This window comes from Haliotis rufescens, unplaced genomic scaffold, assembly GCF_023055435.1.
Source record: "Haliotis rufescens isolate VD_foot unplaced genomic scaffold, xgHalRufe1.0.p SCAF_3, whole genome shotgun sequence".
In the NCBI taxonomy this organism is placed as follows: domain Eukaryota; kingdom Metazoa; phylum Mollusca; class Gastropoda; order Lepetellida; family Haliotidae; genus Haliotis; species Haliotis rufescens.
The window spans coordinates 63,783,050-63,810,057 of NW_025964001.1; the positions used below are offsets into that span (position 1 = coordinate 63,783,050).

General features: G+C 39.6%; 1 protein-coding gene and 1 long non-coding RNA gene across 2 annotated transcripts in view; both read right to left on the bottom strand.

The window, feature by feature from the left end:
• The window catches only part of LOC124140612, a 93,583-nt gene that overhangs the window by 19,486 nt on the left and 47,089 nt on the right, over positions 1–27,008 (bottom strand). The window lies entirely within an intron of this gene.
• LOC124132457 lies at positions 9,651–26,845 on the bottom strand. Its single transcript, XR_006860804.2, has 3 exons — positions 26,832–26,845; positions 23,329–23,332; positions 9,651–10,023 (listed from the first exon to the last, which is right to left on the bottom strand). It is a non-coding gene; the product is annotated as an uncharacterized LOC124132457 (long non-coding RNA).

Below are 27,008 nucleotides of genomic sequence, written 5' to 3' on the forward strand. Positions count from 1 at the left end.
TGAAGAAGACATGTGTTGGCCACCACAGTTAGCACAAACAATGTCCTCCTCACAGTCTTGACCCCCATGGCTGCCAGCACAACGATGACATCTGACAGGTTTATCACATGATTTTGAACCATGGCCGAAAGTTTTCACATTTATAACATCGGAGTGGATTTGGGATATACATATGCACTCCGATATTGACATAACCAGCTTTGATTGATTGCGGTAAGGAAGAACACGCAAAAGTGAACAGGTAAGTATTGGTATTCCTGACAACTCTTTCCTGACAATTTCTTGTTCCAACATATCAGACAGGCTTTGAGCTCTGTCCCGAACAATTCACGGACACGAGTTCAGTGTTCTGTGCATTGACACAGCAACATCAACATTGGCAAACTGAGTAATTGATAAAAGATTTAGAGATTGCTGTCTCCGTGCACCCTCCACAATTTGTGAGCCAGACCGAAGGCGGGTTACGTTTTTTACTACACCACAAATTCCGGAAACAGCTTTTGAAATGGCGAAAGGGTTCAGCAGCCTCGATCACAAGAAAGCGAGCGCAAGAATCATTGTTTTGAAACACATTTTCAGTTGAACATATTCAATTCTTCTCTTTTTTTTTATGACGAGTTGAACCAGGTAGTTGTTGCGCCATAATGAAAGGAATTTATTCAGCACCCACCCGCCATCGAGTGTCAATAAGGACGATGCTGAAGAGGAAGCCTGTCTACAACACCAGGGTTACAGGGATGGTATACTCCAGTAAATACAACACGAAAAGATACATTTGTCTACCAAAAGAAATGCCCAGCTGTTTCGGCCTATGACACAGAACATTGGAAACATATAGAATTTGGAGATTGACATCACCAGATTGGCCCATGCGCCATCGCCTTCTGGCATAGGTCTCTAGGCAATAATTATATCGGCATAGTTTGTTAAACATATTTGATCATCATAAATTGTTTTATATGATGTTTCTAAAGTGACACTTTTCCATGCACAGGGTATGGCGTGACCAGCCGATTGATAGCCAATAGAATCTAGCCAATAGAATCGGGCCAATTCTACCACCCGTCTAGGCGAAGTAAGGGTTCAAAGTGGTGTGTTGGGCAAAAGGAACACTGGTTCCTGGCTCCAATGCCCTCAACCACCAGAATCCTGTCCTACGCCGACACAGGGGTGCAACCCACGGCAAACAGGTTGCCCAATTCGGTCGCCTTTTACGACCAGCAACGGGGTGCTGTGGAAACATTCTACCACGGGGTAAGAGCTATTAGCGTCGTTACCCAGCACTCACCACGGGGAGGTTGCTCTTCACGAGTGCCCACTTTACCCTGAAACGTTCTGATTGAAGCAATGAGTCTAACTACATATTCAACCAATGATAACAGCTGAATCGTTCGTTGTCTGAAACGCCTGGGCAGTCAAGGATATATAATCTGCAGCAATGGAAACGCAAAAGTGATTACATATGTATATTTAATATATCAAATGCGTAAGGTGAGTATGGTTTTACACCGCTTTTAGCAATATTCCAGGAATATCACGGCGGGGAACACCAGAAGTGGGCTTCACACATTGTTCTAATGTTGGGAATCGAACCCAGGTCTTCGGCGTGACGAGCGAATGCTTTAACCACTAAGCTACCTGACCGCTCATATAATTAATCAACAGATGGTCGGGCGTTGTCTTTTTGGAAAATTGCGTTCGTTTGTTGCATAATTGGAAGGACGTGTAGCCGTTGTGCTGTGAAACCCCCAAAGTCCATTCTACCAGCGTACGAGATGGCTGCCAACATCATCACACTACCACTAACAAATCTTTCTACTTCATACATGCAGTTTTGCTAATATATTCTTACAAGCATTGCCTGCTTAAATCGTTGATATATTTACACAGTTTAACGTACTTAAAAAGACGTGTGGATGTTATCTGTAATGTCAATGTAGGGAAAATAATCATAGTTTACAATATTCTTTCTTCAAAACCCCCAAAACACAGTTGTCAAAGAATAAGAGACATGTTATTCAGAATAACTATGTGATAAAATTTAGAAGCAGTGCATATAATTATACCAAGTACATTTACCTCCATTAATCATTTTGGAAATAATGAGTGTCAGTATATTTGTTATCAATAATCAATAACAGTGGGGTGAATTCATGTAGAGTAATGCCTGCAGCTACACTTTTATAAAAAAAATACTTTGGTATCAAGAAGAATTATACATGTTATAAACCCTCATTTCATATTGAGAGACCTGTGTTACAACATAGAAACGTTCTTCCTCATCAAACCAAGCACCTGCATTATATTTCATTTGGTCCATCTGTCACACGACTACACATCCTACATCTCTACTAAACGGGTATAAAAGACGAATTTAAGCCTGTAATATTTTTTGTTTTGAGGTAACTATCATTGTGAATTACTTAATTCAATATATCAGTGTAATTCACGTAGTACACTGGAGCTGCTGGAATATTGCTCAAAATAAAGGGAAAGTTGATGATTAGAAAGCTGAAGTCATACATAAGTACTAAGAGCTAACTTACAAAATAAGCTACAGCTATCCTATTACTTTCCATTTGAAGTTCTAACGTTCTTATTTCCGAAACCACAATTGACAAAACCGCAAGTGTTCAAAATGTTGATACAAACTAGGACTTTGGGGTTTCAGTTTTATGAAAGGAACTGTTTTCCGAAACAGTGACAGCAAAGTAGAGTTAATAATAATTTAATGATAAGCTATGAAAGAATAATGAGTCTTTCAGATTTAAGGTTTTAATGTATGAAGAATGTGCAAACTGCAACCGGCAGTTAGACAATGCCAAAAGGAAGTAGTAAGAGCTTTGTTGTAAAAGCAGCTCTCTTGCAGTAAGAAAGTATTTCAGAAACCGGAAATGGAACAGCACACTTTCTGTTAGTAATAATAATTTTGTTTTAAACTATGTTAAATATCATGCATACGAAGTATTTCAGTTTAAGATCCCTTCCTCTAGGTCAAAGCATTGGCTATTCAGGCCAAAGACCCGGGCTCGTTTCCTCAAATGGGTGCAATACAGGAAAGCAATTTCTTGTGTTCCTCTCGTCATTAAAACCACACTCAATCTCCCTTACTAGTCAAGATATTCACAGATAAACGCAAAGAGGGTCACAGGATCAAATGTTTTAACATTGTTGACAACATATTGACCAATGAGGAGACTGGTAAAATATAGGGGTTTTTACTGATTGAGTGGTCACATTCAAGTGCCCTTGGCCCTATTCATATCGATCACTAATTCAGATGACAAAGTTGGGACCATGGAACCGACCTGGGCCTTGAGGCTGAAAGCTTAGGTATTTGAGAAGCTGTTGGGTACGAAGAAACGTTTGAGTTTCTTGATATTAGTCATACCCCAGAGGACAACAGGCTTCATATTGACAAAGACTACGACGAAGATCCGGAAGATTAAACCTATATGGCGCTTCATATACCTACGAGACGAAGATGTTGATATTTTTACTGAAGATTGCGTGAGTTAAGATTTATAGTCACATCGGCAATATTTCAGCCATATCGTGACTAAATCAAGTTGTACAGTAATAATACATAAATGTAGACGTAAATATATAAAATCTCCCGTCATTGGACAGTAAAAGAACTAGAGTATCCCAGCTATAAATATAAAACTAGTAAGTAACTATAAAATCTTTGACTAATCAGGACAATACATTATAAAATTGGGCTAGAGATCACCAGCAACCACAGTTTGGTCACCATAACTAGGGACCATGGGGACTTACGGTACATCTGCTTCCTGCATGGTACCCCAGAAGGATTTACACCATCCCTCTGGCTACTGGTGATTGTCAGGAAATTCATGCCATAGCATTTAAAACCAACATGAATTCTACGATGAAAATCACAGAGAGATGAAAACTACTTTGAATGAAATGGGACTTTCATACCCTCGCAGGGGGACAATTATTTTACGTTACTTCAACCCCCTTTGAAGGTACAGCCACCAACATCTCAGTTATTAATTCATTCTTCCAAATTAAAAAATATACTTTTTACAACAATACATATAAAAATTTATCAATAAATCCAAGAATTAAACGAGAACTTACATTAAAAAGATCCTGTATGGATGAAACCTGGAAATAATTATACCTTGTGATGGAAAAATCGATACAGTCAAGCAGGACATGCTTGACTCTGATTCTTTCATCACAAGGGACACAGAATGGAGGATCTTCAACTTTCAATAAATACTCATGTGTATAACGTGAATGGCCAATATGACATCGTCGCATAATGACCTCTTCAAATCTGGACTGACAACCCAAGTAGGTGTAACCGATATTTGCTTTTATTGCATGTAATTTATTTATACCCACTTGAGTATCCCACTTCTTTTGCATTAGGTCTTTGATATAACCTCTAATTACAGGTTTATAATCACTGTATGGAAGAAGAAGTGGTGTCACAGATTTGTTGAGCACTGCTTTTGCTGCAGCATCAGCCATAGTGTTACCCGTGATTCCAACATGACTGGGCAGAAAACAAAAGACGATGTTGTATTGGCCAGTGGCAAGGTCATTATTTAGTTCTAAAATATCTAAAATAAATGGATGACGTGAAGAGCTAGATTTTATTGCCTGTAGACAAGAAAGTGAATCTGAAAAGCTGATGAACCGTGTACTGCTAGATTGTTTTTTAATATATTCCAACGATGTCAAAATGGCTTTGGCTTTTGTTGTGAAAATTGAGCTATGGTCTGGTAATCGGGATGATACAGTTTTGGATCCAACGACAGCAGCACTGGAAACTGTGCTACCATCCTTTGATCCTTCTGTAAAAATGGAACGGTGGGATTCATATTTAGTTCTAAGTTGTATATATTCTTGTTGGTATATTAATTGATTTGTGTCTGATTTTTTAAATTGTGTAAGAGTAAAGTCCACCTCCGGTCTGATAAGTTGCCAAGGAGGGGAAGACAGAAGCCTGAAAAGAGAAATATTATCTAAATCAATATTTCAGCTGTAATGTGGGGTTTAATCCGAATGCCTAGTGGTGGGACCAGCTTAGGCTTACTATGAAAAAGTTATTCATAAAGGGGTTGAAATATACAGTTATATGCAGGGTTTAACGGGTTAGAATGTAATTTTGCAATGTATTGAAGCGATAATTTGATACGCCGTTGCTTCAACAATGGTTCATCAGCTTCTACATATACTCGTAAGCTATCCACAGGAGACGTTCGAAATGCGCCAAGACATAGTCTTAGGCCCTGATGGTGAATTGAATCTAATTTTTGTAAATTGCTCTTACAGGCTCCACCATAAACGATGAAGCCATAATCTAATTTAGAGTGGATCAGATATTATAGGCATAAAAGTACAGTAATTAACAACTAATTAAAGTAATTAACAATTCATTAAGACACCTACGTAATTGTCGTATTATAGGCATGAAAGTGTAATACATATTTTGATAATTAAAGGGAAGTTAAATCAATAAGTCATAGAAATAAGAGGGAATGTATACCAGATATTATAACGAGAATTGGCAACATCTCAGAGTGTGGGGACATTGATATATATATATAGGAGACGGGCAACTCTGATAGCTGAAGACTACGGGGAACATACTTGGCCACGAATAACCAGGGGTGAGGGTAGTAGGTCGAGGGTTATACATTAATGAAAAACGATTAACCAGATTGGAAGTAGATAAAATGTGGAACGGAGATGAGAGGGACGGAGATGTTAGGGACCTGAGACATATATGGTATTGGGGGGAAAATAGTTCGAATTCCAGAAGGGTGAGAAGCTACATCATAACAAGTCTGAATAAGGTGCTGGTTATTAGATATGAGTGGGTTAGAATGATCTAGTGTAGGGGGGACAGGTGGTTGACCAATGATAAATGGAAAAATGAGTAGAGCTGTGACGTAGGTACCGGTTTAAAAAGGGGCAAAAGCCCCAAATCAAAAACGGCGAGAAAAACGGCTTAGGAAGGGCGAGAGAACGGCTAGAGAACGGCGAGAGAGCGGCGAGGTAGCGGCTAAGGAGCGGCTGCGGAGACTACATCTGGACTGGTGCTCCGCTCTCGGCTTGTTGTCACGATCTTTCGAACCAGAAACCAAACCTAGGCACCAGCATTTCGACTGAGACTGAAGCTTTGCGGCCGAAGTCTCATAATTAAGTGACAAAAAGAGTGGGTTGACCGGCAACACAAAGTGGGAATAAAAGCTGTTAAACGAAGATCACTCTTTGTACTTGTTGGAGTAACTACGGTAATAGGTCCAAGGCCCTCGGGTACTGACCTGGTACCTCTCGCTCATCCCTGACTGTCAGCACCAAAGAACGAGGGGATTACCGTAGTTCAGAAGAAGAGGTACGCGACTGGCTACACCCTGGTAATTAACGACAATTACCGCCGGTCATTAAGGCGTTTAAAGTACCTTGGATACAGAGACCTTTACAAGTGGAGGAGGGTTGTCTGATCACCTCCCCACTTTGTATTGGCAACAACTTTCAACAAATCTAAAGCCTTCAGGCATTTAGTTTTGAGATAATTAATATGTGGCTTAAAAGTTAAATGATGATCGACAATGAGACCCAGGAACTTGGCCTCTTCTACAACCTTCAAAGGAGTAAAAATAGCTCTGGATCCTTGTGGTGCTTGTATTTCCTACAAAAATGGATACAATTGGTCTTAACTTTGGAAAATTTAAGACCATTTTCAAGACACCATTTTTCGATTTTGTTGAGACATAGCTTCAACTGTCTCTCGATGGTACGCACATTTTTGCCACGACATGAAATATTAAATGAGTGAGTGAGTGGGTTAAGTTTTAAGTCACATCGGCAATATTTCAGCCATATCATGACTATCAAGATTAAAGATTATAAATACTTTGAAGCGTATAAAAACCTGCCAACGACGGGCAGTAAAATAACTAGACATATCACAGAGAAATATTTAAAACTAGTATTTAATCATAAAACGGATACTACGATACATAACAATACATTATAAAATCAGGCTATCGATCTCCATCAACTGAAGGTAGATCCCCATACTGGGGTCCATGGGGACTGACAGTACTTTTGCTACTAGCATGGACCCCAGCCGGATTTACATCATCCCTTCAGCTTTTGGTGATTATTGGGAAATTTAGCCAAATTAAAAGAACACATATGCTACTATTAAAACTATAGTAGGAATAACATATTTTGAATATTTTGGACTTACGATACCCTCTCAGGGGGACAATAATTTTACACGACGTTAACCCCCTTCGAGGATACAGCCACAAACATTCACAGATATCAATTTATTCTACTAATGTTAAACTATCATTTATTTTTATACAAAACAAATTAAGAAAATTTACTAAACAACTCTATTTCCTTTAAAAAGCCAATAATTAAATGACAACTTATAGTATTAAAAAGATCCTTCATTGAAATAGTAAAATCAACAGTCAAGCAGGATATGCTTGACCGTGATTCTTTCATCACAAGCACTGGTAGTGCTCCCATCTAGGTTTACTGTAACAATATACAGCTGGGGCAGTGGGGAGAGGCGTAAATAGGGGGGGTGGGGGGTGGGGTGGGGGGTGGGGGGGGGGGGGGGAAAGGCGTAAATGGAAAAGGGGGGGGGGGGGGGTTTACTGAGGGGATTACCAGGGTGACCTGGGATGGCTGATCTCCACACATGTGGTCATCATGAATCTGACACACTGCCGAACTGAACAAAGGACTGATGTTGTGTTTTAAGTGTGGGCTGCTTTCTGTAAGCGTTTGCTGTATACCCTCTATTTAACTACAAGTATAACTATTGGTATGGAAGGTAATGCTACTGACGAAGCTGTATCGTTTGGAAAGCAACAGTTACATATTGATCACTTCAGGAATCATCAAAGACAAGTGATGTTAGTTACCTCAGAGGAAAGGATGTCCTCTCCAACAGGAACAGGAAAATCCCTTACTTTTGAAATAGCACCATTCGTGTTTAAGAAACTTGATAACTCCAAACATGCTACTGTGATTGTTATTTCACCCTTGGTGGCACTAATGACAAAACAAACAGAGAAGTGTTCATCTATTGGATTGAAATCTGTTCATTTGAAGGGTGAACATGACCCTACTCGTGATGATGATGATGATCTTGGACATGTAATGGACCAAATATCAATTCAGGATATTCAATCTTGTGACACTGACATAATATTTGCAAGTCCAGAGACAGTTCTTGGAACACAGCGTGATGTCATACAAGACCTGACTAAAGAGAAGATTTTGAAGGCAATTTTTCATTGATGAAGCACACTGCATTGCAAAATTGTAAGTATAAATGTTATATTTTGTATTTCGTTTTGTCTGTCAAGGCATGGCATGTTGAATGAGAGAGCATGGTTTTACGCATCGTTTGGCAATATCCCATCAATATCACGGCGGGGAAACCAGAAATGGGCTTCACACATAGTACCGATGTTGGGCATCCAACTCGGGTCTTAGGCATGGCGAGTGAATGTTTTAATGACTAGGATGGTGTGCATATCAATTACTAGTTTACAGGCTGCCTTGATATAGTGTGTGTGTGTGTGTGACTAAATATCTAATTTGATATTCATCAAATCAAAGTTAAAGCACAAATATTAACTTTTCAAAATGTAGGTTTGTCACATTATGAATACATACAAGAACTTCTACAATCATCATGAACTTGACACATTGTTGCTTTGAAACAAGGGTTTGGCCGCAGTCCCAGGTAGAGGCATTTTATTATGTATGTTCATGCCCTTATGAAAAAGGAATGCATACATCCACAGCTAACATTAGCTAAGTTAAAACACTAAAGTTGATCTTGAATAAATCAGTTACAAAAAATAGTCATCTAACAACAATTGTTTTTTCAATAGATATGTTGATCTTATTCTAATAAGGAGTTGAATTTCATAAAAGAAATCGGCCAATTTTCAAGCTTCTGATTATTGAATTGAAGTTCAACATCAATCATGCATATCACCATACAGAATATGTATGAATAAGGAATGACAATCAAACCTTAACAGCTTAAGACATTCATAATGCTCATCTTGACTAAAGTTTCACTTTAATTGTGTATTTTTTCTGCGGCAAGTGTAACAAAGGTGAAAAGAATATTAGAAATAAAAAGGCCTTTCGACCAGCGTATGGAGCACTTAAATAACTCAGGGCACTAGCTCCAGGAATACCAGTGATTGCACTAACAGCGACTGCAACCAAGTCAACCCGAGATGTGATAATTAATTAAATGTGTATGTCCGGCTGTGAACAAATACTCCTCAGTCCCAACAAAGAAAACATCAAGTACTGGCAGATATCAACCAGTGGCAACATTCGCCAGGATTTTTCATGGTTAGTTACCCTGTTGTGGGAACGGAATTGACAAACACCAAGGATGCTGATATTTTTCCGCAAAATCAAGCAAATAGGTGATCTCTTTGACTTTCTCAAATCAGAGCTAAAACATGATGCGTTTATAAACAATAGTGACGACGGAGTTAACAGTCATAAGAATCGTTTATTCGACATGTTCCACAGCAAGACAAACAGGGAAGTGAAGAAATATGTGTCCCAGTCCTTCATGGATCCAAATGGTTTCTAGATCTAGAGGATAGTCCTTTGCTCAACATCATTCAGCATGGGACTTGACTTACAAAGTGTGGAAACCGTCATCCACTATGGTCCAGCCAACAATGTTGACGATTATATTCAAGAGACAGGACGAGCAGGCAGGGATCCAGAAAAGCAGGCACATGCTCTTCTCATGAAATGTAGACAGTGTGTCAGTGGCAGGCGGAATATTTCGGATGAAATGAAACAGTATGTCAGAACCAACGTATGTCGACGAGTTGAGCTACTGAAGTCATTTGACCAGAACCCTCAACAAATTCAACCTTTGCATAAGTGCTGTGACAACTGTGCCATATCTTGCAAGTGTCTCTGTGACTGCATCGGCTCATGTACATGCAATACTCCATGCAGTGACTCGAGTGATAGCTCATCATCTCACTCAGACTCAGAACATGAAGATCATGAAACATCCAGTGATAGCAACATTGCAACAGGGTCTCGTTTTAGTCATGTGACACTGAATAACACATCGGAAAAAGACTGAAAGGTTCAGATGTCATAGTATGTGCAGCTACTGAAGACTTTCAGACTTTCTGAAATCCAATTTTGGATGTCACTCGTATTGAGTGAGGACAGTGGATCCTGCATGTTCTTGAATTCTCTGTGGCAGTGGCTTGTTGCCTCATTGAATAGAGCTGCAAAGGCATTGAATTGTTCTACAAGTTTCAGAATATCACCAGAGGGATCAACAACTGCATGCCTTCCCGAACTTTGCTTGCAGAATGTCAACTTGTCATATTTTTTGCATAATTCTGCCATTAACAGCGCACTTCTGCTGACTCTGAGAATTGTCTTATCTGTGTACCTTCCCTTGTATGTGTGTACACCATCTTTGAAAGCCCTGTTGCAATGCTCCAAGTCAAGGTCGTTGAGATGATTAGTGTCGACCCTGCCTTGGTGGAGACAGACGGGTATACTGATACACAGATGATCTTGATTCTGCTGAAGATGTGGAATCCTGGTTGTTTTCAGCATTATATTCCGGATCAGAATGTCGATGCAAACGTGCCTCGTGTTTTCGAAAGCTTTTGGTCTCTGGTACAGTTTTCCACAGTACCTGCAGGCTAGTGTGTTTGATTGGAGACCATGAGCTGGCAGTTTTGGAACCTCCGGTAAGACGTGCTTGTCTACAAACTGTTTTGCATGACCTAGAAAAAAATCAATCATTTCATATGGATTGCCAACAGCACCCATGTAAATTGCCGTTGGGACAGAAGTGAGGTGTTCCATTTGGAAGTGATGTAGTCCCCCAGTTACGATGTAGGCGGTGGTGACCTTGTCCATCAATTCAGAGCATGGGTAAAAGTTGTCATGAGGATCCTGAGTAACATTCACCACATTTATCGTGTTTCTTGCAGCATGCAGAGTGCCAACAGACTTGTTGGAGGAGGACGAGTACAAGTGTTTCCATATAACCTGAAAAAAAAATGTGATCATTAGTATCAGGTAGTCAGGTATTAGACAAAGACCAGTCCGTTACTTTTGCAACAAAACAATAAACCAATTTATAATTCACACATTAGCTGTCCTTCTGTTGTTAAATCGCAATTACAGAAAATGAATGTTATTATATATACCTTTAGAAATTCAGCTTGGTTATGGAACTCTTCCATCTTTGGGACAAGTCCTTGTAATCTGGAACTTGGTGTAGGTCCATCTCCTAGTGCATGATGGGCTTGTTTCTGCCTCTCAAAGGTGAGGTAGTCCCCTCCGCTGAGCACCTTCTGTGGTGGAGAACGGTCACTGTGGCAAGGAACGAACTGGTGAAGAAACTCCGCTATGTCAGTCATCTGGTCGTTGAATTGTTCGGTTTTTTTAAGCACTCCGAGTGGTATCTGAAATACATTTCCAGTCTATAAGTTTCAGACACAATCTTTCATTAATGTGTTTTGATAGTAGTTTGTTACTGTGTGTAGGATATAATAGAAACTTACTTGTAACAAATAAATATATGTTTTAAATATGAATAACCTGAGACAACTGTTTGTTTGTTTTTTTGTCGCCACACTCAGCAATATTCCAGCTGAATGACGGCGGTCTGTAAATAATCGAGTCCAGACTGAACAGTCTAGTGATTGACATCATGAGCATCAATCCACACAATTGGGATACGATGGCATGCATCAAATAAGTCTTCTAGTCTGACCACCCGATCCCGTTAGTCCCCTCTTACGACAAGCATAGTCGCTTTTGAAGGCCGCTTATAACTTAACAAAAGAAGTAAGTAAATAGAAAACATTCCCTTTCAGTCTTCTTCTTAGTTTCCTGGATGTTTTCGTGGGGAATAAACTTGGGCAGTACTGCTGCAAAGCTTTGAAAAGCTTTGGGGATGTGTTGTGCCCATGCTTTCGCTACAAAGTAGGCAAATTCCTCGGCGAGTTTACTGCGATCTTCATCATTTGGTAGAAATTTTGAAAACGGAATGGTGTTGATGTCATCCTTTGGTGACGTGTCATCCAGGTTATTGCCCGATACCCTGTTTTTGTAGGCACACATCTGAAACATGTGCTGGCTCTGATTTTGCCTCAAATATGACATGTGCCGCACCCGTGTGTAAAAGTCAACATTGTCACCAACAAAATAGTACCCCTTGTGCATTTGTTTTGTGAACAAGAAGAGCTTCTTGTTCACCGGCAAGGTAGAAGATTCTTTCAGGAGTGGCACCATATTCCAGCATATTTCACCTCTTGTGTGAGCTATGTTTTCCTGTAGCTGACACTCACGTCTTCCATCACGCTCACAGTGCTCTTTCCACAATTTTATAGTCTCTGGCCAGTCAGAAGCAAATCTTTCAACCTGATTAATTGAAGCATTGTAGCTGAGACTATCATGCGTGGCATTTAATCGGTTGAACAAGGACTTCTTGGTCCCACCTTGCAGGAGAATGATGCTGTTTAGGTGTTGCACCAGGCTCAGTTGTTAGTTGTAGAGGGAGATCAGCTTCGAACCAGCTGTCACGAGGCCAGGAATAAGGGACTTGGCATCCTTTAATTTGTTTAACTGGAGAGCTGGGTTTGAGATAAAAATCTCCAAAAAAGACCAGTACAAAGGAGCCTTTGTTTTCCATTCACTTACTATGGTATCCCATGTAAGATTTAGAATGGTGGACTTATCATTCTTCCTTAAAATGGAAGGCTTATTCTTGCCACATAGACCAGCAATTTCCTTTGTGAGCTGTTTGGTGAGGGGGGAAAGCGTCTGTACTACTGTGAAATGGCCATGCTGTTGTGAGGGAATTGATCCCTTAAAAAAAAGGATTTGAGATCTTAACTACCATATACCTACTGTATATAGATTTTCCTAATGCAGTCATAGTGGACATATTGGCAACATGTCGCAATGTTTAAAAGCCATACAGGACGTTTGTGAGCTGCTTCAGGGGACATGAAACAATTTCAGCTTCATAAGCTATGTGTTTTTTGATGATATGTGTAACATGTCTAACATGTAAATATTGTCTTGTCACCGGCATTTAGAGAACCTTACAACGCCCCAGTGATACACTGTATATGCTTATTAAAGAGGCCAGGAGTGAGTTCAAGAAAAATGGGGGATATATACAATTGTTGAGTAAATAATTTTGCATGATAAATTGAATTGATAATTGTCACCTATCATGAGTAGGTGTCATCAAACAATGATATTTAAATTCAGCTTCATGACAACTGTCTATGGTGCATTATATATTACTACACTGGGGTGAAATGATACAGCAAGGTCGCAGTAAGATACACATATTTACATCAAATCACGTGTTAAGTTCTTGACTATAAATATATCAGAGCAATGCAAGATCAAGAGGAAAAGCTAGCTGTAGACACATTCTTGTCGGCTATTTTAGTAGTGAACTTGAAACGCTAATTACAACACATTTTGAGATAGTTGACTGACAAAATTGCTGGGTTGTCATTAAACAAGTATTAAGTAATTTATGTCAGCAAGTGTATCGTCTTGTATCGATACAGAATAAAACCGTATCATATATTGTGTCGTCGCATTAAAACTCATGATCCATCGACGCATCGTTTCACCACTATTATTCTATAGTCACAATATTTTATTTCATATCCATGCAATATATTATTAATATGCAAGTTTTATCATGATATTATAAATAGTATAATTGTTTGCATCAAATAAGATGTACTCACCATAATGTCACTGGTCTCCTTCTTCCCAATACAGGCACTCGTGAAGAGCAACCTCCTCGTGGTGAGTGCTGGGTAGCGCTAATAGCTCTTCCCCCGTGTGGAACCGGGGTAGAATATTTCCACAGCACCCCATTGCTGGTCGTAAGAGGCGACCAAAGTGGGCAGCCCGTTTGCCGTGGGTTGCGTCCCTGTGTCGGCGGAGGACGGGAGTCTGGTAGTTGAGGGCACTGGTTCCTGGAACTGTGTTCCTTTGCCCAACACACTACTTCGACCCTTACTTCGCCTAGACGGGTGGTAAGATGGGCCCGGTCTTATCAATCGGCTAGTCATGCCAGGCCCTGTGCGTAATATTGTAAATGCACACCTGTGTTGTATTTTGATGTATATTTTGGTCTTGGCCGTCCATAACTTGTGTGAATTATCAATTTTGGATTGAAAAATTGCCTAGAGTCTTACGCCAGAAGGCGGTGGCTCATGGGCCAATCTGGCTATATATCAACCTCTAGGTTCTATGTGACTTCAGATTACTGTCAAGGGCCGAACCAGCCTGACTTTAAATTCTGTTTGTCAAAAATAGCTACCTATGTTTATATTGCTTGAGTATAACACCTTTGTAACCCTGGTGTTGTAGATTGGTTTCCTCTGCAGCATCGTCCTTGTTGACACTCGATGGCGGGTGGGGAGCAGAGATGTCGAATTACATACTCACACCATGTCTCACAACAAATCCCCTGGTTCTTTCAAAGCAAACAAACGTCGTCATGTCGATTCTGTTTCGTCTGACGATGAGGTTTCGCCTATTGTTGCAGATTCTTGGCCTCGATTCATTGTTATCGCATCGGTCGATGAAACTCCTTTAAAACTTAATCCGTTTGCCATATCAAAGGGCATCCAAAGTACTTGTGGTGAAGTGAAGAACGTTACACGTCTTCGTTCTGGTTCCATACTTGTGGAGTGTGCACGGAGACAGCAATCTATCAACTTGCTGGGTCTCCAGCAGTTTGTTAACACGCAGGTTGCTGTCTCAGTGCACAGGACATTGAATTCTAGCCGTGGTATCGTGCGAGATCGAGCACGATGTCTTTCAGAAATGACTGAAGAAGAGATTGCAGCAGAACTTAAGCATCAAGGTGTCACCGCTGTCAAGCGATTCACACGCAAAACAGAAGATGGAAATATATTTAAAACTCAGACATATCTTTTCACATTTTCAACTTCTACTGTTCCATCATCAATAAAAGCTGGATACTTTAACATCGGAGTGGAGGTTTATGTTCCAAATCCACTCCGGTGTTTCAAGTGTCAACGCTTCGGTCACGGGGCCAAATCTTGCACGGCCAAGACAAGATGCTCCCATTGCAGTGGTCCTCATGAGGGCACAGAGTGCACAAATGAGATCAAATGTGCTAACTGCAGCGGTGAGCACTTGTCGTCCTCCAAATCATGCCCGATTTTCGATCACGAATCGAAAATACTAAAAATCAAACATACAAATAACATTTCCTACTCTGATGCTAAAAAACTACTTGTTCCCTCTCAGAGCACTTCAAATAGATTATATTCAGCTGCAGTCTCTTCTCCGAGTCAAGGTCACAAAATCACAATGAGATCCACTCATTGTCAAACTGAAATCTCTTGGGTCCACAATGACCAGATCATCATTGATGACGCACCTAAATTGTCTCCGGATAAGCCTTCAACAATGACGTCTTCATCTCAAACGGAAAACTTGCCAACTTCGCATATTCAACCAACTGAACCAGACATTATCACGGAAATCGAATCAGTTCAGGGCGAAGCCCATCTATCTAAAAAACAGACCAAAAAGCAAATGAGGAGAAAGGCCAGAGCACTCCAGCACTTGGAGGAGCCTTCTCCTGACGCGTGCCCTGTAGCGGTTCATAATTCTTATGAACCATTGGACATGGAGGTCACTCCTTCTCTCCCAGTACATGGGAATGTTCCTTCTACTCGTTCACGTCTCCCGGTTGAACCTCCATGAGTGGAGCCACGAATTTAATACAATGGAATTGCAGAGGACTTAGGAACAATTTCAATGATCTACAGTTATTATCACAAGATTTTAAACCATCAGCTTTTAGCTTACAAGAAACCTACCTGAAAAATACAGATAAATTTGATTTTCGTCAGTACAATTCGTATCATTCGTTTTCACCTCCAGGTGACAAGGCGACAGGTGGCGCTTCCATTTTGGTGAGGCAGGATGTCATCCATAGCCCCGTCCCTCTTACATGCAACCTTCAAGCTGTTGCTGTCCGTCTGTCTTTACATATAACTTTCACACTTTGCTCTTTATACATTTCACCATCGTCTCCTCTTCAGCAATCTGATCTTCAGGATTTGTTTGATCAGCTCCCAAGACCCTGTGTCATTATGGGTGACCTGAATGGGCATAACCCTCTGTGGGGTAGCACAGATACCAACAACAAAGGGAAAATCCTGGAAGACTTCATTTCAAATAATAATTTATGCATATATAATGATGGATCAGACACATATCTACATCCCGCTACTGGAACTTATTCTGCTCTTGATTTGTCACTCACAGATCCAAATGTATATAACGAATTTGAGTGGTCAGTACACAATGATCTATGTGGAAGCGACCATTTCCCCACGATACTTTCTGCTATTAACCCGAATAATGAGCCACCTGTGTCAAGGTGGAATTTTAAAAGGGCCAACTGGCCATTATTTCAGGCACTTTGTACTGACAAATTGATATCTGACATTTTTCTTAACGTCCCTGATCCTCTTCAGTTATTCACGGACACGCTGAATAATATTGCTGATGTAACTATTCCTAAGTCCTCTGTTAAACCACACATTCGTAAACCATGGTTTACAGATGATTGCAAACAGGCTAGGAAGAATAGGAGGAAGGCTGAAAAATACTTTCGCCGTCACCCTACAGTTCACAATTTCAATAATGTAAAGATAAATGGTGCCAAGGCTCGACGTACGTTCAAACAAAATCGGCGACAGTCTTGGAGAAACTTTGTATCAAAGATTAATTCCCGTACACCAATGACAAAGGTGTGGAACATGGTACAAAGAATCAAAGGGAAGGGTTCAAATTCTGGCGTTCATCACCTTAAAGATGGTCATGGTCTACTTACTGACAAAATGGACATCGCAAATAAGTTGGGTGAAACTTTAGCCAAACACTCTTCATCAGCCAATTATAATCCCAAATTTCAGAAATATAAAAATCAACAAGAAAAGAAAACTATTAACTTTAATTCGGATAATGGTGAAGACTACAATGAAGTATTTTCACTACATGAGCTCAATACTGCCCTAACGCAAGCTCATGATACCGCAACAGGAGCTGATAATATCCACTATCAGCTCCTTAAACATTTACCCAATCCATGTCTAGAAACACTGCTAAATATTTTTGATCATATTTGGACAACTGGACACTTTCCTCCTTCCTGGCACAATGCCATTGTTATTCCTATACCGAAACCTGGTCGGGATCATACTGATCCATCTAACTATCGACCTATTTCGTTAACTAGCTGCGTTTGTAAAACCATGGAACGCATGGTCAATAACCGTTTAGTATGGTTTTTAGAAACTAATAATCTTATTAACAATATTCAATGTGGTTTCCGCAAAAATCGAAGTACTATTGACCATCTGGTTCGTTTAGAATCATTCATTAAAAATTCCATTGTAAATAGCCAGCATGCTGTATCAATCTTTTTTGATCTTGAAAAAGCTTATGATACAACATGGAAACATGGTATTTTAAAAGATTTACACGACTTTGGTTTCAGAGGCCGTTTGCCTCATTTTATATCGCAGTTTTTAACGGACAGACAATTTCAAGTTCGTGTTGGATCAACCCTGTCTGATCATTATAATCAGGATCAGGGGGTTCCACAAGGCAGTATTTTGTCTGTTACATTGTTTAGCATAAAAATAAATAGTTTATCTAAAGTATTAAATGACTCAATTGATGGGTCTTTGTTTGTAGATGATTTTAATATCTCATGTCGTGGTAAAAATATGCGTACTATTGAACGCCAATTACAGTTGTGTCTTAATAAAATTCATAAATGGTGTCTTGAGAATGGCTTTAAGTTCTCACAGACCAAGACCAATTGTATCCATTTTTGTCGGAAATATAAACCTCATAAAGATCCTGAACTCTTTTTAGATGGCACTCCAATCAAGATTGTAAAAGAAGCCAAATTTTTAGGATTAATTTTCGACCATCATCTAACTTTTTTGCCACATATTAAATATCTAAAGACAAAATGCCTGAAGGCCTTAGATTTGCTAAAAGTCGTCTCAAACTCAAAGTGGGGAGGGGATCAGAAAACCCTTCTTCACTTATACAGATCTCTTATTCGCTCTAAGCTGGACTATGGCTCCATTGTGTATGCTGGAGCTTGTAAGAGTAATTTAAAAAAACTGGATTCAATCCACCATCAAGGATTAAGACTTTGTCTTGGTGCTTTTCGAACTTCTCCGGTTGACAGCCTCTATGTAGAGGCTGATGAACCTTCCTTAAAACATCGCCGTATTAAATTGTCTCTTCAATATGTTACTAAATTACGTTCGAACCCCTCTAATCCTGCTTATGACTCCGTTTTCTATCCCCTGTATGAAAATCTATTTCAGAAGAAACCGAAACTGATCCCTCCACTTGGAATCCGGCTCAAATCCCATATTACTAATGGAAATCTAGATCTGGATCTTATCTCTCCTTCCCGGCTTTTGTCTACTCCTCCCTGGCAGTTGGTGAGGCCAGAAGTAGACATTTCACTGACACGCTTTCTAAAATCTGACACAAATCAACTAGTATATCAACAGGAATATTTACAACTAAGAAGCAAATATGACACTCACCGTTCAATTTTTACTGATGGATCCAAGGACGGTGGCAAAGTAGCGAGTGCCACTGTCGTTGGATCCAAGATTATATCGTCTAGAATACCAGACAATAGCTCTATTTTCACTGCTGAGGCCAATGCTATCCTTACAGCCTTGGTATATATTCAACGACAGTCTTCATGTAAACAGTTCATCATTTTTTCGGATTCTCTTTCTTGTCTTCAGGCGTTAACTAAGGTATCTTCTACTCATCCGATTATTTTACATATTTTAGAACTATACAATGATCTTTCAACTGGCCAATGCGACATCGTATTTTGTTGGTTGCCGAGCCATGTGGGCATAACTGGAAATACCATGGCCGATGCTGCTGCAAAGGCGGCGCTCAACAAGTCTGTGACACCACTTCTGCTACCATATAGTGATTTGAAACCTGCAATAAGATCTTACATCCGTGATCTAATGCAACAGAAGTGGGACACCCAAGTAGACAATAAATTACATGCCATTCAACCCAATATTGGTTACACCTACTTGGGTTGTCAGTCCAGATTTGATGAGGTCGTTATGCGACGATGTCGTATTGGCCACAGCAGATATACTCATGATTATCTATTGAAAGGTGAGGATCCTCCGTTTTGCATCCCTTGTGATGAAAGAATCACAGTCAGGCATGTCCTGCTTGACTGTATCGATTTTTCCATCACAAGGGATCAATATTTCAGTGTCAAAACAGTTAAGGACCTTTTTAACAATGTTAATTCATATTTAATCCTTAACTTTTTAAAAGATATTGAACTAGTTCACAAATTTTGATATGTATTTTATGAATCGGTAGTGTATGATTATTAACAGAGATTGTTCGTGGCTATGCCCTTGACGGGGGTTGACGTAGCGTAAAATTATTGTCCCCCTGAGAGGGTATGTAAGACCACCTCTTTCAATGTATATTTATATCTACCTCTATTTTAACTGCAGAATATTTGTTGATTTTAATCTCTGGCTAAACTTGCGACAATCACCGGTAACTAGGGTAAAGGTGTAAATCCTGCTGGGGAACCATGCAGGTAGCAGAGGTACAGTAAGTCCCCTTGGTCCCTAGTATGGTGACCTTCACCTTGTTGCTGGTGATCTATAGCCCCATTTTTATATTGTGTCGTATCCAACTGTTCAAATAGTTTTAATGTTCTACAACTAGTTTTAAGTCAATCTGTGATATACTGCTAGTTATTCTACTGTCCTTCGTCGACAGTTTTTTATTAATCTTGTCCAACTCTTTCAAGTCACATTATGGCTGAAATATTGCCGACGTGACTTTAATTAAACTCACTCACTCACTCACTTCCCAATACATGATGCTCCAGATAAATCTGATCCTGTTGGAAATAATGATTTCCTCCTGGCCGGTTTCTGTTCGCAATCCTCGTTCAGCAAGCGTTTCTTAGTCTCTGATCCATGGGTATCATCCAAACGGGACACAGTTTGACGGTATGACGTTCTAAGTTTGTCAATAATATCCCTGGCTCTCGTCAAGTGTAAGTGACATTTTTTACTAACAATATTAGTTGAACACTCATTGAAATATTTGCTTCAAGATACTTCTCAAATAGTAAAAAAATGTCCGTTTTTGTGTCGCCCCTGAATAATCTCCTCCTGTAATTCACATCCTTGACATCATTCCCACACACAAGGCAAACAGTAGTTTTAGTCTTGGGTGAAATATTCATAGTTTTAGAAAGTTTGGTTGGAGTTCCGGAATTTTGTGGGATAAAAGCCATCAGGACATGTTACTGAATAATAGAATAAGCCAGATAAATATAACAGCACAGCTCCCAAACCAATAGCAGTAAATTCACTCAAAGGAACCATGTGGCCGTTCTTTGTGTCAGTGACATCTGATACTACCATGGCCTGCCCTCTTCCCCCCCCCCCCCCCCCCCCCCCCCTTCCTGGAATTGATGAAAGTGAAAATGTAAACAGATAAGTGTTTAGTTACGTAATTGTGCCATCATCTTTCTTTTTCGTAAATCGCTTTACAGCAATTACTCCTTGATGTTTCAGCTCAGCTGCAATTTGCTCCTCACTCATGTCAGAAAGACAACGAGCCCTGTCTCTGACTATGCCTCTGCAGGCGTTCAGTGTCTGGTGCACTGAGACAACAACTGGAATATTCACAAACTGTTTTAATATCAAGAGATTGTCAGATTGTTGTCTCTGTGCACATTCCACTAACAGTGAACCGCTTTGGAGTCGTGTTACGTTCTTCACTTCTCCACAGACGCCTTTAATGCCCAAGGAGATTGCAAAGGGGTTCAGTTTTAAAGGTGTTTCATCAGAAGATAAGATCACAATAAACCTGGGCCACGAGTCAAAAATTTCAGACGAGTCTTCATCAGACGATAAAGACTCAACATGTCTCCGTTTATTCTTTGATGAACCAGAAGGAAGGGGAAGAGCCATGGTGTAAGTAAAGGTTTCGACATCTCTGCTCCCCACCCGCCATGGAATGTCAACAAGGACGATGGTGCAGTGGAAGCCCGCCTGCACCACCAGGGCTACAGAGATGTTATACTCCAGCAAATAGAAACGTGAATAGCTTGGGAATCTGACAGAAGAAATGCCAGGCTGGTTCGCCCATGACACTTTTCTGGAGAAACACAGAATTCAGAGGTTTATAATGCCAGATTGGCCCATGAGCCACCGCCTTCTGGCATAGGACTCTAGGCAAAATTGAAATTAACAGGATCAAATTTATGATATATCCTGATCAAACTTTGGTTGATATATATCGAAATTATTCCATTCAAGTATTCCATGCACAGGGCATGGCGTGACCAGCCGATTGATAGAAACTGGCCAATTCTACCACCCGTCTAGGTGAAGTAAGGGTCGAAGTGGTGTGTTGAGCATAGGAACACTGTTCCTGGAACCAGTGCCCTCAACTACAAGACTACCGTCCTCCGCCTACACAGGGACGCAACCCACGGCAAACGGGTTGCCCACTTTGGTCGCCTTTTACGACCAGCAATGTGGTGCTGTGGACATATTCTACCCCGGGTCCACACGGGGGAAGAGCTATTAGCGTTACCCAGCACTCACCACGGGGAGGTTGCTCTTCACGAGTGCCCTTCTGCTACAAGGGGTGTTGAGGTCGGCACTCAATTCACTCGCGAATAAGAAAATATCTTCAAATTATCTCACTGCTGTTACATTTTTCCATACCTGTTTACTCAGTTTAGTCTCCCTTACTACGTTGAAGGGAGATTTTCATCCATCTTGCAAGCTCAAGGATGGGCAGATTAACATATACAAGAACCATGTGTTCTTAAACCTTTCTGATTTAATTGCACAATATAACCCGAGAACCTGGTACAAATGGCTCTATAAATGACATCTTTGATGAGTGAGTGAGTGCGTATGGTTTTACACAACTTAGGAATATTCCTGCAATATCACGATTGGGGACACTAGAAATGGGCTGCACATATTGTACCAATGTGGGGAATTGAATAAATATTTACGTATCTTCTGGCCGAAAACGTCGATCAAAATGTGATCGGTTTAAACCGATGTTCATGCCCAGATTATAATTAAAACGACAAACCCTTTCTATTTTCAAATAGTTTATTTCCCTCCACTGTTTTACCCACCTGAACTAGAAATAAAAGAGACCAGTGTGACAGCCTCATCTGATATTTTGATCTATGAATAAAGATTCAAAGTGGCAAAGCACTCTCCACACGACTGTATGACAACATGAGTTCAACTTTCCCTTCATGTCGAGCAGCTCAAACCTCTGGTGTTTACATTTCACAACTTTTGAGATACGACCGAGCATGCTCTTTATTCCAAGGTGTCAAAGAGCGTCACATAACTATTGTTCAGAAGTTGTTTGATCAAAGTTACAACATTCAAGGCCTCATTATAGCTTTCATAATTTTTTATGCTAGGCATGTGGAGGATATTTCCAAATTCATGAAATCAGTGACAAACATGATGTCCGATGTAATTCCTTATTTTGACCATATGTTCCTGTGCTTTTTCAGGTGAACAGTTTACCTGTTTTTGCGTGTGTTTGTAACAGGTGCCACTGGTGCGACAGGATACGCTCCCCTTTTCGCGAACACCTGGTATCATCACTATTTTTAGTGATTCATGAACACATGCTCCTAATGTAGTACGGAACCGTACAATCGACTTCCATTGAATATGGAAACGGTTTTGTCACTTTTATTAAACAGCTGTTTTGACATTGCCAATCCAAGCAGAAAGAAACCGATCAGCAAGAAGGGGATCACAACTGTTCCCAAGGGGATGCCTACTTCTCTCTTATCATGTCTTACCCCGTAGTTGGTCGATAGTTACCACGATTTGTAACAGATGGACCAAGGAATAAAGTTGGGCTTTCCATAGACAAAAATACAAAAAACGAAGCGTCCATTGTACGATTTGTACTACAAGTATATCATAAGCATGTGTCTGTTAATCATCACCAAACAGTGATGATACCAGGTGTTTACGTGAAAAAGTGGCGTATCCTGCACCACGCGCCCAAAAGACACATGCAAAGGCAAGAACACGTAAAAAACAAGGTCAAAATTAGGAATTTTATCCGACAACATTTTGATCCAACTTCAACATGTCTTCTGTAGCAGTGACATATTAAGGGTAGTTTAGTGTTTTTACTTACTTACTTTGGAGATTTAACGTGCGCTTTCCGACTGATGCGTATTTCGTGTTTTTACTTGGTTTCTTTGTATATATCTATTTTACAATTATTGGATGTAACATGGTGTTTTATATTTTATGGTTTAAAGGTAAAATAAGAATAAAAATAATGTATAAGTCATAAAAAGGTTGTTATAAATATCGATGGTTGGTAGCAATATTCTAATGTTTGTGGTTTTAAGCGAATGTCAATTAGATTGACATTTGGTTTTGTTTATATATTAGTTCATATGAATTTCATTCATCTGAATGGTTATGACGTCAGAGTTATGTAAAGTATAATGCTGGATCAAGAGTATTGTCTCATTCTGGATCCAGGATGAAAGTTGTTTATTACCTGACCCTAATTCTTAGCGTCTCATTGGCTCATTTAAAAACTAAGATAGTTTTCTTTGCGCCAATCTAACCACCTCACAATCACAGCACAGCACATGAGGCAACAGCAAAGTGGCAGTAGGATTAAACAGGTCAGTTAAGTACTTAAACACTAAATTATGTTTAGGTTAATTAGTTCTTTTATATGTTCATTGAGTATGTTGTTTCTTAGAAATTAATGTTATTTATTATCTTGTTAAAAATGATAATGTTGAAAAATGAATTTAAGTATCTAAAGTATCTGATGTTTGTCAACTAAGTCAGGGGGCACGGGTGGCCGAGTCGTCTATGGCGCCGCGATTCGCTGTGCAGAGTTGCGTCCCTTGGGCATGCCAGAAACCTATGATTGTGGGTTCGAATCCCGGTTCGCCCCGATTATGTTTCTAGGTTTGTCAGCACCATACCCGTGCTCGTGGGTTTCACCGAAGTGGTAAACGTCTGAGACATGCATCACTTCGGGCTTTCCTCCCACATTAAGCTGACACGCCGCGATATAACTGGAATACTGTTAAAAGCGGCGTTAAACCCAACTCACTCACTCACTCAATCAGCTAAGTCAAACCTAAAGTCCATATGGTAGAGTAGAAAGTTGCAACAAATGTTCTGATTAGAGGTAAAATAGTTATTAAACGTCAGCTTTTGTCAGTCCGCTGTGTGTATATATATCAAACGGTTTTGTTTGAATTGTGTAATTGGAGACCCTGAGTGACTGCATTGTCACAATGTTGTATGATGGTGTGTGTAAATTACAGGCAATCTATGGTCATCGAGCGCGAGTCACCACGTTCAATTACATGGCTCAATTCCACAAATAGGTAAGGCTTATTAGCATGTTTAAATATGTTATCTTCATGTACACTTTTTGTGTAACCTTTTGTAGGTTACGACATGCTTATTCAAATGTACGTCATCTTACTTGTGGAATGATGTGTATGTTAGGTATATGTGTAAATATTGTTTTACTTTTGAGTATGTGGGCAAAATGTATTTGGTTGTATATGATAACATGACTAATTGATAAATTTGTAACAATCTACAATGTATTATGAGATATCATAGTATCAATATATTCTTCATATAAGCTACTTGTGATATGTATGTGTTACTTATATAATTTATTGCCGTTTCTATTATGTTGTAATTGTTTCAGGGCCATTTCAACATTTATGCATCTCTAAATCTGAATAAAACCGATGACAACCCCAGCGTCTAACCAGCTGTAACATTTGGAGCCTCAGTAAGGAGTTATTCAGATCTTCACCTGGTGGTGACCGGAAGTTGATCTGATGTTGACCGGACGTTGATCTGATGGTGACCGGAAGTTGACTTGTTTACATCCCGTGATCTGCCTTTCTGTGAGTTACATGCCTTTGCCTTGTAACATCTATTTTGCCTGTTTTAATTAGCGTGCTGTGATAATGCTACTTTGCTGAACTCAGTACACACTTGATCAATAGATTGTTTATACAATCATGTGAACATTTTACAGCATTGAACTTTTATTGTACAGCAGGGATCCAGTGAACATTACGGATTGACATGGTGTATTGGACATTTGTTGATTCTGTGATATTTTATATTGTCTGACTTTTATCTAAACTTACATGTATCTGAACACTGTGATATTTGTGTATCTAAGGGTTGTGAAACAAAAATGAATTTAGTAGTTGCCCTGATTGACCTCTTATTGCCCATGTTTATTTTATAGGTTTATTTTTTTGCCTTTGTTATGTGTGTCATGCGTATGGTTACATTGTGTCATGATACATAATCCCAGTGTGCTTACATGTCATCATTGAAGGTGTCGAGCATTTCACATATTGTTTTCTCAGTTATCATCAGATTGCATTTGCTTACATTTTTGTCATTTTTCTGAACCTTTGAAGACAGATATGTTGCTAGATCTGTGGTCACCGCGTTTTTAACAAATGCCCCATTATGTTTCTTGTGAGGGATAGACAATATGGACATGCAATTCAAATCATTTTAACTTTGACAATTGTTGAGGGATTTTGGGGAGATATCTTAGACAGATGATCAATACACGTTTAGTGACATAGTGAAGAATCAGCACACCTGTATTCTACAAGAGGTACACTGATACATTGAATTGAGTAATTCAAAATTATATTTTGCTCAAGACAAAAGGCTTAAAAGCGTCTTTTATACCCGTTTGGTAGAGATGTAGGAAGTGTAAAAGATCATCCCCACTGATCGCGTGACAGTTGGACCAAGCAAAATATGATCAGCTCTCCTCTATTCTACATGAATTACACTGCTATATGGAATTAAGTAATTACAAATGATCATTTTCTCAAGACAAAAAAAGTACTTCAGCATAAGGCTTAAAATCGTCTCTTATACCCGTGTTGTAGTGATATGGTAAACCATCATCTCCACTGTTTACAACATAATCACGTCACAGTTGGGCCAAGGGAAATATAATGCAGGTGTATGGTATGATCAGGTGGCACGTTTCCATGCTGTAACACAGATTTTTTTATATGAAATGAATGTTTGTGCATGTATATTTTCTTTGTTTAAATGTAAGTATATTCATGACAGTGCAGTGTACATAGACTCTGCAAACATAAAGAGATGCAAAAGAAGTAAAATCGTAAATATCTAACAGAGTGTTGCCGACAAAATTAGTTATGGCCGTGAGTGTTATCAACTGAAATCATTACAGACAACCCTGGTCGCAAAAGTAAAAAACTCGTTGATATCTAAAAGAGAGTTGCCGACAAAATTAATTATGGTCATGAGTGTCATCAACTGAAATTAGTATATACCAGGTTTTTTATCGTAGAATATTTGTTTGTTTTAATATTGGCTAAACGTCTCCATAATCACCAGTAACTGAAGGGATGGTGTAAATCCTGCCGGGGTCCATGCAGGTAGCAAAGGTACTGTGAGTCTCGATGGTCCCCAGTATGGTGGCCTACTTATAGGTTGGTGGTGATAAATAGCCCAATTTTACATTGTATTGTATTGTATGAATAGTCACGTTTTATGTTAATTTACTTGTTTTAAACCTACATCTGTGATATTCTAGTTCTTTTACTATCCTTTGTCGACAGGTTGGTATTCTAAATTGATGTATTGTATATTTTGATATCGTGATTATTGCCCTTTCTCAATACGTGAGTTATCTGTCCTTGGCGGACACTATATGGCTGAAATATTGCCGATGTGACTTTAAATTTTTACTCACTC